This window comes from Polyodon spathula, chromosome 4 (assembly GCF_017654505.1).
Source record: "Polyodon spathula isolate WHYD16114869_AA chromosome 4, ASM1765450v1, whole genome shotgun sequence".
Classification (NCBI taxonomy): Eukaryota; Metazoa; Chordata; class Actinopteri; order Acipenseriformes; family Polyodontidae; genus Polyodon; species Polyodon spathula.
Window position 1 is genome coordinate 79,103,579 of NC_054537.1, and position 11,645 is coordinate 79,115,223.

Genomic DNA, 11,645 nt, shown 5'->3' on the forward strand with positions numbered 1-11,645 from the left:
ACTGCTGCTGTTGTTGATTTTTCAAGGACAAGGCCTGCTGGTTTTTTTTGTTTTGTTTTGTTTTTTTTATTACCTAGCTGCTGCACAACACAGGCAAGCGGAATACCACGTGTGCACTGCAGATGTGCCAGCAAGGGTATTTAGCCGACAAGAATAACAAATATATGTTTTTATATATATATTTAAACTGCCACTCGGCAGCTAGCCGAGTCGCTCGACAGTGGGGGTATGGCAGAGCCTAGCAAAGAAGATATGTTCTTGAACTTGTTTGAGTACTTGATAAGCTAAAAGAAAATACCGGTAGTTTAATACAGATTTGATGTATGATGTATAACTTGATTTTACGCTCTGTTAATTACTTTTTTAGTGTTGAAAAACGAATAGTTTCTAGAAGTTTAACTAAAAACGAATAAAATGTTGCAAACAAGGGTTTCGAGACTAAACCTATGTATCTTTCTTTATTTATCGGTGTTGAGCATTTAGGAAAAAATAAATTGTAAAAAAACTGTTTTAAACACAAAAAAGGTGTTTTCCTAAAACTGAAGTCTCAAAAACGGAGTGGGTGACTTTTACGCCAGTACGAGCTATAAAACAATTTTTTCGGTACCACTAAATCTCCAGTTAATAGTGGGAGCAAGTTGCCATATTGGTTAACTACTTACAGACTGGGATTACAATGTTTTATACTTTAATTATGCATTTTAATGTTTGGATATATAACCCAGAGTTGAATTCTTTTTTTAGGTTTCTGCTGAACCTGATGGAGCAACATATGTTTTTCAAGGATTCATACAGAGTAACGACTATGGGCAGTTTGGACTTCAAAGAATAGGTATTATTAAATCAAGTGTTTTATTTTGTATATATTAAAACAACAAATTAGTATATAACATGCATAAAATGAAAAATAACATGCAAAAACAAATTTCATACTTTGACAAAAACATATTTTGTATGAAACTTATTTGTTGCTAATTATTGACAATTATCATGTTTGAAAACCAATACCTGATAATAATTATAGAATAAGTAAATGCATAATCAAGTGCTGAAACATAAATTGGAAATTTGTGATTAAAAAATGCAACAAAAAAATGATTAAAACTAAAGAGTACAGAAATGATCTCAAAATGGCAGTGATACAACTAAATGAAAAAGGAGAAACTATCAGCAAAATAGCAGAAAAACTTGATTTACTGAAAAGCAGTGTGTGGGGTGTTATTGACAAACACAGGAGAACAGGAACTATTGCAACTAGCTCCAGGTGTGGAAGACTAAGAAAGATTGATGCAAAATCTGGTAGAAGAATTGTTCGAGCAGCCCGGCAAAATCCTCGGATTACTGCAATAGATTTGACACAAGAATTGAGAGAAGATGGTCAAGAAATTCACAATATGGATGTAAATAGCAATTCACATGGTGGAGGTTGTGTGATGGTATGTGCTTGTTTTTCCTCCTCGGGCACTGGAGACCTTTGTATTTTAGAAGGATCAATGAATGTTGCAAAATAGCAATACATTTTGCACTCTCATTTGTTACCCAGTGTTAGAAGGCTTATTGGATGGAAGTTTGTATTCCAGCAAGATAATGAACCCTATTTTAGCATTCTGCCAAGTCTACAAAGGAATTTCTATAAAAAAGAAGATTACAATTATGGATCAGTCCCCAGACTTGAATGCCATTGAGATGCTGTGGATTGACTTGAAGACTGATGTTGCAAAAAGGAAACCAAAGTGGATTGCAGGACTCAAAGCTGTATGTGTTGAAGAATGGGCAAAAATATCTCCGGAAAGAAGCCAGGAACTGGTTTCAAAATACAAAAAACGACTGCAAGCTGTAAAGGAAGTAAAGGGTGGGCACACAAAATACTAATGTAAGGGTGCCCAAATACTTTTGTCAAAGTATGAAATTAGTTTTTGCATGTTATTTTTCATTGTATGCATGCAAAGTTTTATTATAAAGCTGAATCTACTTTCATTTATATTTTTCAATAGAACAATTAGAAATTGTAGAAATCATAGAAACCTGAGATGGAATTGTTTACCTGTAACTCACCGAAGAGGCCCATCTATTATTTTTATAATACATGTACACCCATGTGATGCTAATAGTAAAGAAGACAAGGTTCAGCAGAAGTATTTTTTTATTGTGTTTTTCAGTGCTGTACAGGCGTTCTGTGTCGTTATCCATTTAGTTTCTCTAAGATATGATTGTACCAGCTTTACATTATGATCAGGATGAACCAATCTGAGCGAAACAACTGGTTAAAAACTGTTACTTTGAATGATCAAGTAGTAGCAATAATCCTTTGAATATGGGTGTAGGTAGCAGGTCGAGGACATCATTCTTTGAATATGAGTGTAAATAGCAGGTGGAGGACATCGTTCTTTGAATATGGATGTAAATAGCAGGTGGAGGACATGGGTTTACAAGAAACGCCTTAGTGCTATACCAGTGGATGTCATTTTATGGTTATTAAGAGGGCTATGTTTGTATTTTGGATGTCACGCATCATAAGAACGCACCATCAATTAAATGTGCATTGCATTAAAAAAGGTATTTATAATAACTTTGTAAGATTTTAAAATGATACACAAGAAATGTTCTAATTTTACTTCCCTAATCGTGGCTATCCAGGTTCACAGCAGAAGTAACTGCAGCGTTGTATTTGTTAACTGCTTTTTTAATTTTATTTCTGAGGATTGTTAAATGTCATTCTTTGTTAAATGTTTCCATTAAGGTTCTGTCATAGCACAAAATAGACTTGTAATTGTACTGTACTGTGTTAAAGTTGTATATATTTTTTTTAACTACACCCTATTAATTGGAGCTTTGTTGTATGGTCACCCCTTCTTACTCAGCAATGTGACCATCAGTATAGCTTCACTGTAACGTGAACTTCAGTCAATGTAAACAAAATCTGTCTGCTAAAAGTATGATTCTTAACTCCAAATCAATTAATTTCTAAAGAAAGGCTATAACTACTGTAATTAGAGAAGTATCAGTTCTATTGTATTAAAATACATTCCAACAGCGGGGTCTGATTTATATGATCTTGAAGCTCGCAAGCAAAGGGTTTGATTTTGGGCTGCATGGAGAGTTTGGCTTGCTACTGAAATTTCAGTGGTTTAATCAACAAAAATGTGTAGGTTTGTTATTCATATTTTTTTTTAAATGTACAGTATAAACAGAATATGCTGTTTTTAAATTATTCAGAGAAGCCTTGTGAAATTCCTGAAAATGTACTTTTGACAATTGTGGGGAAGCACTCATGTAGCTCTGTGCTCTCTGGTTGACATTTTTTCCATTGTATCTTGCGTTATTTATTATTAAGTTGTGTGATAAGCATTTACTAACACAATATTTGAAACGGGATTACAGGAGATAAGGAAGTTTAAAATCTAGAAAGTAGAGTACAATGGTGGTATGGTGTCATCACAATTCTAGAAAAGTAATATTCCATTCTGGGTGACAGAAGTTGTTGTAAGCATAACAGTTGATAATTAATTTGTGAAAGTATTACAATATACAATACTTGTTGCTACAAAGTCTTCAAATTCTTTGGAAAACGGTTAGAAAATGCTAAAACCTTAATGAAAATATGCAGTATAGAAAGGGTTAAACAATAAATATTACACTATCACAGATTTGAAGATGAAAAGAGGGATTTTATTATTTAGCTCACCATTGTGTATACCCTTTCAGCCAACCAAAGGGCAGACAGTGTCCCCATTGTGTTCTGCTGTACCTCGGTTATGACTGCGGACATCAGTGCATCTGTATCTCACACTTACATGTTTGCATACACCTGAAAACCCGCTTATGTAATTGTTATGAAACTTGGTATTGACATTATTTAGTGTACATTATTGAGAATATCAAATTTTGGGGACTACATGGTGGTGTCTAGCTGTCTATTCATCAGTCTGTATGTCACACTAAAAATGTTTAATAAATATCTGTAGAATAGCTTATCAAATTGTGATGAACCATTCCAATGCTAACTCTTACGCTATACTAATCTGTACATGCTGTTGATATATCCCTGACTACTGATGGGGACAAAATTCACAGACAAGATCCTAGTAGTTAGTGTCCACAAAAAACATAATTGTCACCAACACCTATGCCAATAGTCTCATGGGCCTTTAACTCAGAAATGTGAAACTGATGCCTCAAATGTAGCCTTCAGTATGCAACCGCAGGTCTTCCAGTCAATTCCATTGTAAGAGTTTGTTCAAACCAGATCCTTAACAATTTAATTGAACTTGTTTTGTTATGTAAAGAAAAATGTACATTCCAGTTCAAAGAAAAAAAAAAATATATATAGTAAGTCAAGCAAATTTAATTGGGGAAAAGAAATCAATTATGTAATAGAGACTATATAGAAAGTTGCTTCGAGATAACAAAAGAACACTCAATGCGAAGATAAATGGTATTTTCATGCCTTATTATGAGTTATTGTGCTTGGTCTTCATGATTTTTAAAGGAAATGCAGCTTTATAAATGAGTATTGTTAAATGGAGCTGCTTAATTGTCTTGATTAATCTTGAATCACATGCTATGGCAGTTAGTAGTAATGACTATATTAATCTTGTGTATTTTATTTCTTCAAGGTCTCCACTTGTCAGAGAGTAATAACTCTACGAATCAGCCCCATGGTACAAATAGTAGCTCTGTGGCTATAGCAATTCTTGTGCCTTTCTTCGCCCTGATATTTGCAGGATTCGGATTTTATCTATACAAACAGCGGTATGTGTTATTTTTATTTTTTATATGACACTAGCATAATAGTTTATTCTATGGAACTGTTACTTCCATGAATTGTTCAAAAGTTAAAATCAAATGGAAAATAATTGTGTCAGACTGAAAAGAAAGTAACTTCTCCTCCGTTGTTTATTTATAAATTATACACACTGGTGTGTGATTTATAATAAAAATTGGAACCTACATTTTAATCAATACAAAGACTGAGAATCTTAAATAAGCAACATTTGCTCCAGAAAACAACTGTTCTTCGCAGAGAACTATAATATTTTTTTTTCTAATTTGTTTTTTTGGTCTGTTGGAAATGTGTGGTTTTTTTCATTTACATAATAGGCATACTACACAGTAATTGTACATTTTAAAATATAATTGCCAATATTTACTTAGTATAATCTAGTACTGTTGATGTTGGTAAGACATTGGATTGATAAAAAAGCACAATGTAGCTACATACAGTATGTAGGCCAATAAAGTACATTCTAGGGGCACGATTTATTAAGCCTACTGCTCCTAAATGACCTGTAGTAAATTATGTGGAGCTAGTTCTGGCGTCAAAAGTAATACAAGTGTATAGTAGTAGGCCTATGTCAGTTTTAGTTTAAAATAACTTGTGCTAGAACCTTGGGGAACACTTTTGCACCAAGCCATGTTGAGCCAACCTCAAAGGTTACACATCCTTTCATATATATATATATATATATATATATATATATATATATATATATATATATATATATATATATATAGATATATATATTATATATATATATATACTTGTGCTTAGCTATTCTATTTGCCTTGTTTTTGATTAAAAAAAAAAAAAGGAAAAAAAAAAAAAAAATCTTTTTAGTGGTGTGTTGGGACTGTAGCCACCTAACCAGGGGTCTTTTTAAATTGAAGTGTTATACAATATGCCTAGTTAAAATAGTCCTAATGTGTGCTCCTGTATTAACATATATCTACTTTTTATTTTATCGTAGAACTACGCCTAAAACAGAGTACACTGGTTGTGCAGTACACGAGAACAACAATGGTCAAGCAGCCTTTGAAAATCCGATGTACGACACAAGTGCAAAATCTGTAGAAGGGAAAGCTGTTCGATTTGATCCTAACCTTAACACAGTCTGCACAATGGTGTAATGAAGTTGGCTAAAAGGACAATATATCAACTATTTGCTGGATGCTTGCATTAGAAGATACTCCAACTCAAAATGGTGCACATCCACTGATCTATTTAAAGCACACTTTTCAGGAACCAATTGGTCATGTGCATCCAGAAAATGAATCAAGCAAAAGTGTTTTAGAAGGCTGGTTTAAAACTTATCTTCATGGTCACTATGGAGAGTTCTACAGCTTTGTATCTGCACTCTAAGAGTGCTTGTTCACTGTTTATTTTGTCTTTTTTAAAAGGAAAAGGGATCTGTAAATCTACTTGCATATATTTGAGGAGCATTCACCACCTATATTTTTGCGCTATATAATACCATGGGCTGGGTTTGGGTAAAAAAGGCTATACAAAGTTTATAAACTAGATGTTCTCTTAAATTTTAAAATAAATGCACAAAATGATGTAACATTAAGCTTCCTTATTTTCTCATTTGATTTTTTTTTTCTAATTCTTTCATATTTATTTTTCACACCAAGTAAGTTCATCATAACAAACAACAAGGTTTTGTTCTGTATTTCATCAAATTTTATGCATGTCGTATCTTGCACATTCTATTAACAATTTTATGGTAAATAACTGATAAACCGTGTTACAGTATGTTTATTGGTTGCAAATGTTGGCTTTGCATTACTGTTTTTAATTTCAATTTGTTGAACACTACCCCATTTTTTATATTTGTAAAGAGCCTTTTATAATCATCATAATTATATTGCCTCACTTTTAGTGCAAAGATACTTGCTTTGACATGACCTTATTTATAGTAACAGGTAGTGTATGAATTCTGCGTAAAGGCTATGACAAGGTGTAGTTATTTTTCACACAAAAATAAATGTTGTAATCTATTGTAATCAGTATCTGCAGATAATCTGTCCTTGGATGCATCATTAGGAATCAGAACTATGTTTTTTTTATTACAATAGCATTAGCATCTGGCTGGTAGGGGCAGTTTTCACAATCAATGTTTTGTGTAACAGGGTTTAACATCGGAATGTTAAAAGCATACACAATTATTTCAGTTATAGTATAGTTTAAGATAAAAGTAGGTTAGTTTTGTTTGGTTACCTTTTAAGAACGGAATGCGCTGATGTGTGAAATACATGATCACAGTGCCTTGTTAAAACAGACAAAGCAGATTAATTAGAAAGTTGCTTGTCTAAACATTGTTATTGTGAACTGGCAGTCCAGGTGACATTACATGCTGCAGCTACCATTACTTCATTGTTAAGCAATGTATTCGCCCTTCTAGATTTGAAAATCTAGAAATTTGAAATTTACAAATAATTACATTATTTATACTGTCAATGTCTATGCGGAGAATTCATATATTTTTCTCACCTGGGTGAAAGGAATTGTTATGAATATGACTTTACCATTTTACACAGTGCCTACCAAAAATCACAAAACCCAGGGTTGCTGCACATTATTCATTGTTTTATTCAATTAAACACTTGATTTAATTTATTCTGCTTCACAACATTAATGGATTGGATATTTATGCAGTTCTGTTATAAAGTTGCTTTTTCTTAACAAGGATGATGTTTGTGTTTCTGGTGTCTTATATATATATATTTTGCCACTAGCTGTTCTTTATATAAATTACTGCAATAATTACAAATCACCCATAATGTCTTGGAATGAACACGTTCAATTGAATTAGAAAACAATTTGCAGTACAGCTGGGTACTCCTCATGATAATGGATAAAAACAAAACAAAAAAACTAAAAAAAACTTTTGTAAAGAAATATATTTTTATGAAAAAATAATTTGTAAAATGTATGACATCTATAATGTACATTTTCAATGCAGTGCAAAATTAAAAAAAGGCTAATTGCTTTTGTATTTTGTTGACCTTTATTTGCTATTTCCTACATGACCCCCCGTCCCGTTCCGTCCTGTCCCGTCGCGTCCCCCCGTCCCATCCAGTCCCTGTCTCATCCTGCTATAATACCATATTGTGGAACCTGTTTATCATTGTGTGCTTGCTACTGATTAAAAACACAGTAGTAAGTAGTATAAAAAAGTGACGTGTAACAAAACAGAGTGGGATCACACAGGCAGTAGAGATACTGTACTTCCACAACTCAGACCTGTTGTAAAGATTTAATGAAATATTCACACATCTGCCTTAGCATTAGATTGAATCTACCCCATATACAGTTTTTTTTATAGGTATTTAATACAAAAATAGTTTTTACATGATGTTCATAATTCGGCAGATCATTTCTACTAATTAAAGGGTTTTTCTTTTTTTTTTTTCCACAAAAATCCCTTGAATGACTAAACAAAGTAAGGCCAGTGGCGGAGCATTAGCAGATGCAGCAGGCGCAAGGCTTCGAAAGTTTTTATTTAATTTTTTTTTTTTTTTTTTTTTTTAACAATGATAATATCCTTCACATGTATATTTGCAGATGTTACACATTTGTATCACTGTAGCTGGCGGTGTGCGGTGCCAGTAATTCAGATTGTACCATCCCTCATTTCAACAGGTATCGTTATTGTCTTAATTATCCTAATATTTTTACCCTGGAAGCTGGTACGAGGCTGGAAGGTTTTGGGGTACTATTCAGCACAGACTTTTGCAGTTATATTCTGTGTGCACAATTCACCCTGTAGTTTAGATGGAAGCTGTTGGGTGCTGCTGCGGGCACCAAAATAAACTACAGCAAATCAACATGCCTGCATTTCTGATTTAAAAATAATAATAATTTAAAAAAAAACTATTTCCTATTTGAGACAATTTCTGCAAATGTCTGTGCAGAATGGTGAATTCTGTAATAATTTCTGTGATCGCAGAATTGGGGAATCCTGGAAGGGTTAGTGATTAAACCTGTTCGTTTATGATTAAAAAATAATGTAGTGTTGGATGTAAAGATGTACACAAAATAAAATAAAGTAGGTGAGTAGAACACGTTCTTATGACGTACTGTTTCTTACATGCTAACATTCTGACAATTAAATATAGTTCAATATTGAACACTTGATTTGGTATGTTTGATGTTTATAAATAAGGGTTAAATTAACGTTTGGGGAGGGGGGTCCACAATAAGGTCTTGCGGTGGGGCCCATCTTCTTCCTCCTCCGCTACAGAGTAAGGCAGCTTAAGACTGTTACTCAGTTTGCTGATTTACAGTACCTATTGAAAATGTACACACCCCTGTGTTTAGTTTACTCACCTGAAATGTTATTCAATTGAAGGGCTGTTTAGTATGATAAGACTGTTCTGTTCAGAATTACAAACATACAGGACTGGAATCACGTACACGACATCACCGTGAGTCCAAGACCGCGCTGACATCACCACGGGGGCCATTACAGCGCTACAACATCACCGCGACAGATATTACAGCGACTGCCCATAACAGCGCTACCACATTACCACAATGGACATTACACCGCTGGCCATTACAGCGACTGCCCATAACACACTATGACATCACCGCACCAAACTACAATTCAATTCCCAGAAGACTCTACGAAGTTCACAAACACGTGACTTACCAGGAACTCCCCCGCCTCCCTCGGTAAACAGGTTTTAAAATGACCTAGCAGTAACAGTAAGACTTGTATTGAACAATTGCAAAGCAGTTGCATTCTGGGTGTTACTACCAGCGTCCCACTCCCATCCCATCCCATCCCATCCCATTTCTCAGAGTGTCCATTTCTCAAGGAAAAAATAAACAGTAGTTTGTGTTACTGCTATTTTGGCCCCAAAACTGCCTTTGTGTGTTTCTTTTGTCTGCTGACGCCACAGTATGTAAAAAAGTTTGTTTGTCCGTTTCGCAGGGAACCTAAATCCAAAGTTTACAAACCCTAATTTATGGAAGTTTAACACCCTAAAATTAATGTTGAATATATTTATACATAGTACATTCCTATAAACACCCCTATTTATCCATGGTAAATATATGTAGATGATACATTCATAAAATCCCCCTTGCAAAACAAAACACATAACAAAAAACTGTCAGTTGAGCTTGTTACAGTTACATACTGCTTTGTTTGTGCTGTAACCCTGAATAAATATATTTTTAAAGAAACAAGAAATCCCATTTAATGTGTGTAACAGAAGCATACATTGGGATACCTTTGACAAAAAACTACGGATATTGGCCAATTGCAATATACGTTGAGCCCTTGATTGTGACAGACTCACTCAAATAAAGATATAAATGCACAATTGAATAATAATAATAAAAGCTTCTGCTCGGAACTCAGATACAGGGGAATGGGGAAGAGCTGCAAGACTGGAAGAATTGGATCAAGCTTGCGCCTTTGACAATTAAAAAATATGAGCGGATGTAAATACCTCTGTGATGTACTTGGTAAGTGACGCTTTTTCCTGGTAAGTGCCGCTTTTGTGAACTTCGTAGAGTCTTCTAGGAATTGTAGTTCGGCACAGTGATGTCGTAGCGCTGTAATGGTCGGCGCTGTAAATTTCATCGCGGTGATGTCGTAGCGCTGTAATGGTCGGCGCTGTAAATTTCATCGCGGTGATGTCGCAGCGCTGTAATGGTCGGCGCTGTAAATTTCATCGCGGTGATGTCGTAGCGCTGTAATGGTCGGTGCTGTAAATTTCATTGCGGTGATGTCGTAGCGCTGTAATGGTCGGCGCTGTAAATTTCATCGCGGTGATGTCGTAGCGCTGTAATGGTCGGCGCTGTAAATTTCATCGCGGTGATGTCGTAGCGCTGTAATGGTCGGCGCTGTAAATTTCATCGCGGTGATGTCGTAGCGCTGTAATGGTCGGCGCTGTAAATTTCATCGCGGTGATGTCGTAGCGCTGTAATGGTCGGCGCTGTAAATTTCATCGCGGTGATGTCGTAGCGCTGTAATGGTCGGCGCTGTAAATTTCATCGCGGTGATGTCGTAGCGCTGTAATGGTCGGCGCTGTAAATTTCATCGCGGTGATGTCGTAGCGCTGTAATGGTCGGCGCTGTAAATTTCATCGCGGTGATGTCGTAGCGCTGTAATGGTCGGCGCTGTAAATTTCATCGCGGTGATGTCGTAGCGCTGTAATGGTCGGCGCTGTAAATTTCATCGCGGTGATGTCGTAGCGCTGTAATGGTCGGCGCTGTAAATTTCATCGCGGTGATGTCGTAGCGCTGTAATGGTCGGCGCTGTAAATTTCATCGCGGTGATGTCGTAGCGCTGTAATGGTCGGCGCTGTAAATTTCATCGCGGTGATGTCGTAGCGCTGTAATGGTCGGCGCTGTAAATTTCATCGCGGTGATGTCGCAGCGCTGTAATGGTCGGCGCTGTAAATTTCATCGCGGTGATGTCGTAGCGCTGTAATGGTCGGCGCTGTAAATTTCATCGCGGTGATGTCGTAGCGCTGTAATGGTCGGCGCTGTAAATTTCATCGCGGTGATGTCGTAGCGCTGTAATGGTCGGCGCTGTAAATTTCATCGCGGTGATGTCGTAGCGCTGTAATGGTCGGCGCTGTAAATTTCATCGCGGTGATGTCGTAGCGCTGTAATGGTCGGCGCTGTAAATTTCATCGCGGTGATGTCGTAGCGCTGTAATGGTCGGCGCTGTAAATTTCATCGCGGTGATGTCGTAGCGCTGTAATGGTCGGCGCTGTAAATTTCATTGCGGTGATGTCGCAGCGCTGTAATGGTCGGCGCTGTAAATTTCATCGCGGTGATGTCGTAGCGCTGTAATGGTCGGCGCTGTAAATTTCATCGCGGTGATGTCGCAGCGCTGTAATGG

General features: G+C 36.0%; 1 long non-coding RNA gene across 1 annotated transcript; it reads left to right on the plus strand.

The window, feature by feature from the left end:
• The first annotated feature begins 479 nt into the window (after window positions 1-479).
• On the plus strand, window positions 480-7,704 carry LOC121314906. Its single transcript, XR_005950173.1, has 3 exons — window positions 480-832; window positions 4,617-4,752; window positions 5,748-7,704. It is a non-coding gene; the product is annotated as an uncharacterized LOC121314906 (long non-coding RNA).
• The last annotated feature ends 3,941 nt before the right edge of the window (window positions 7,705-11,645 follow it).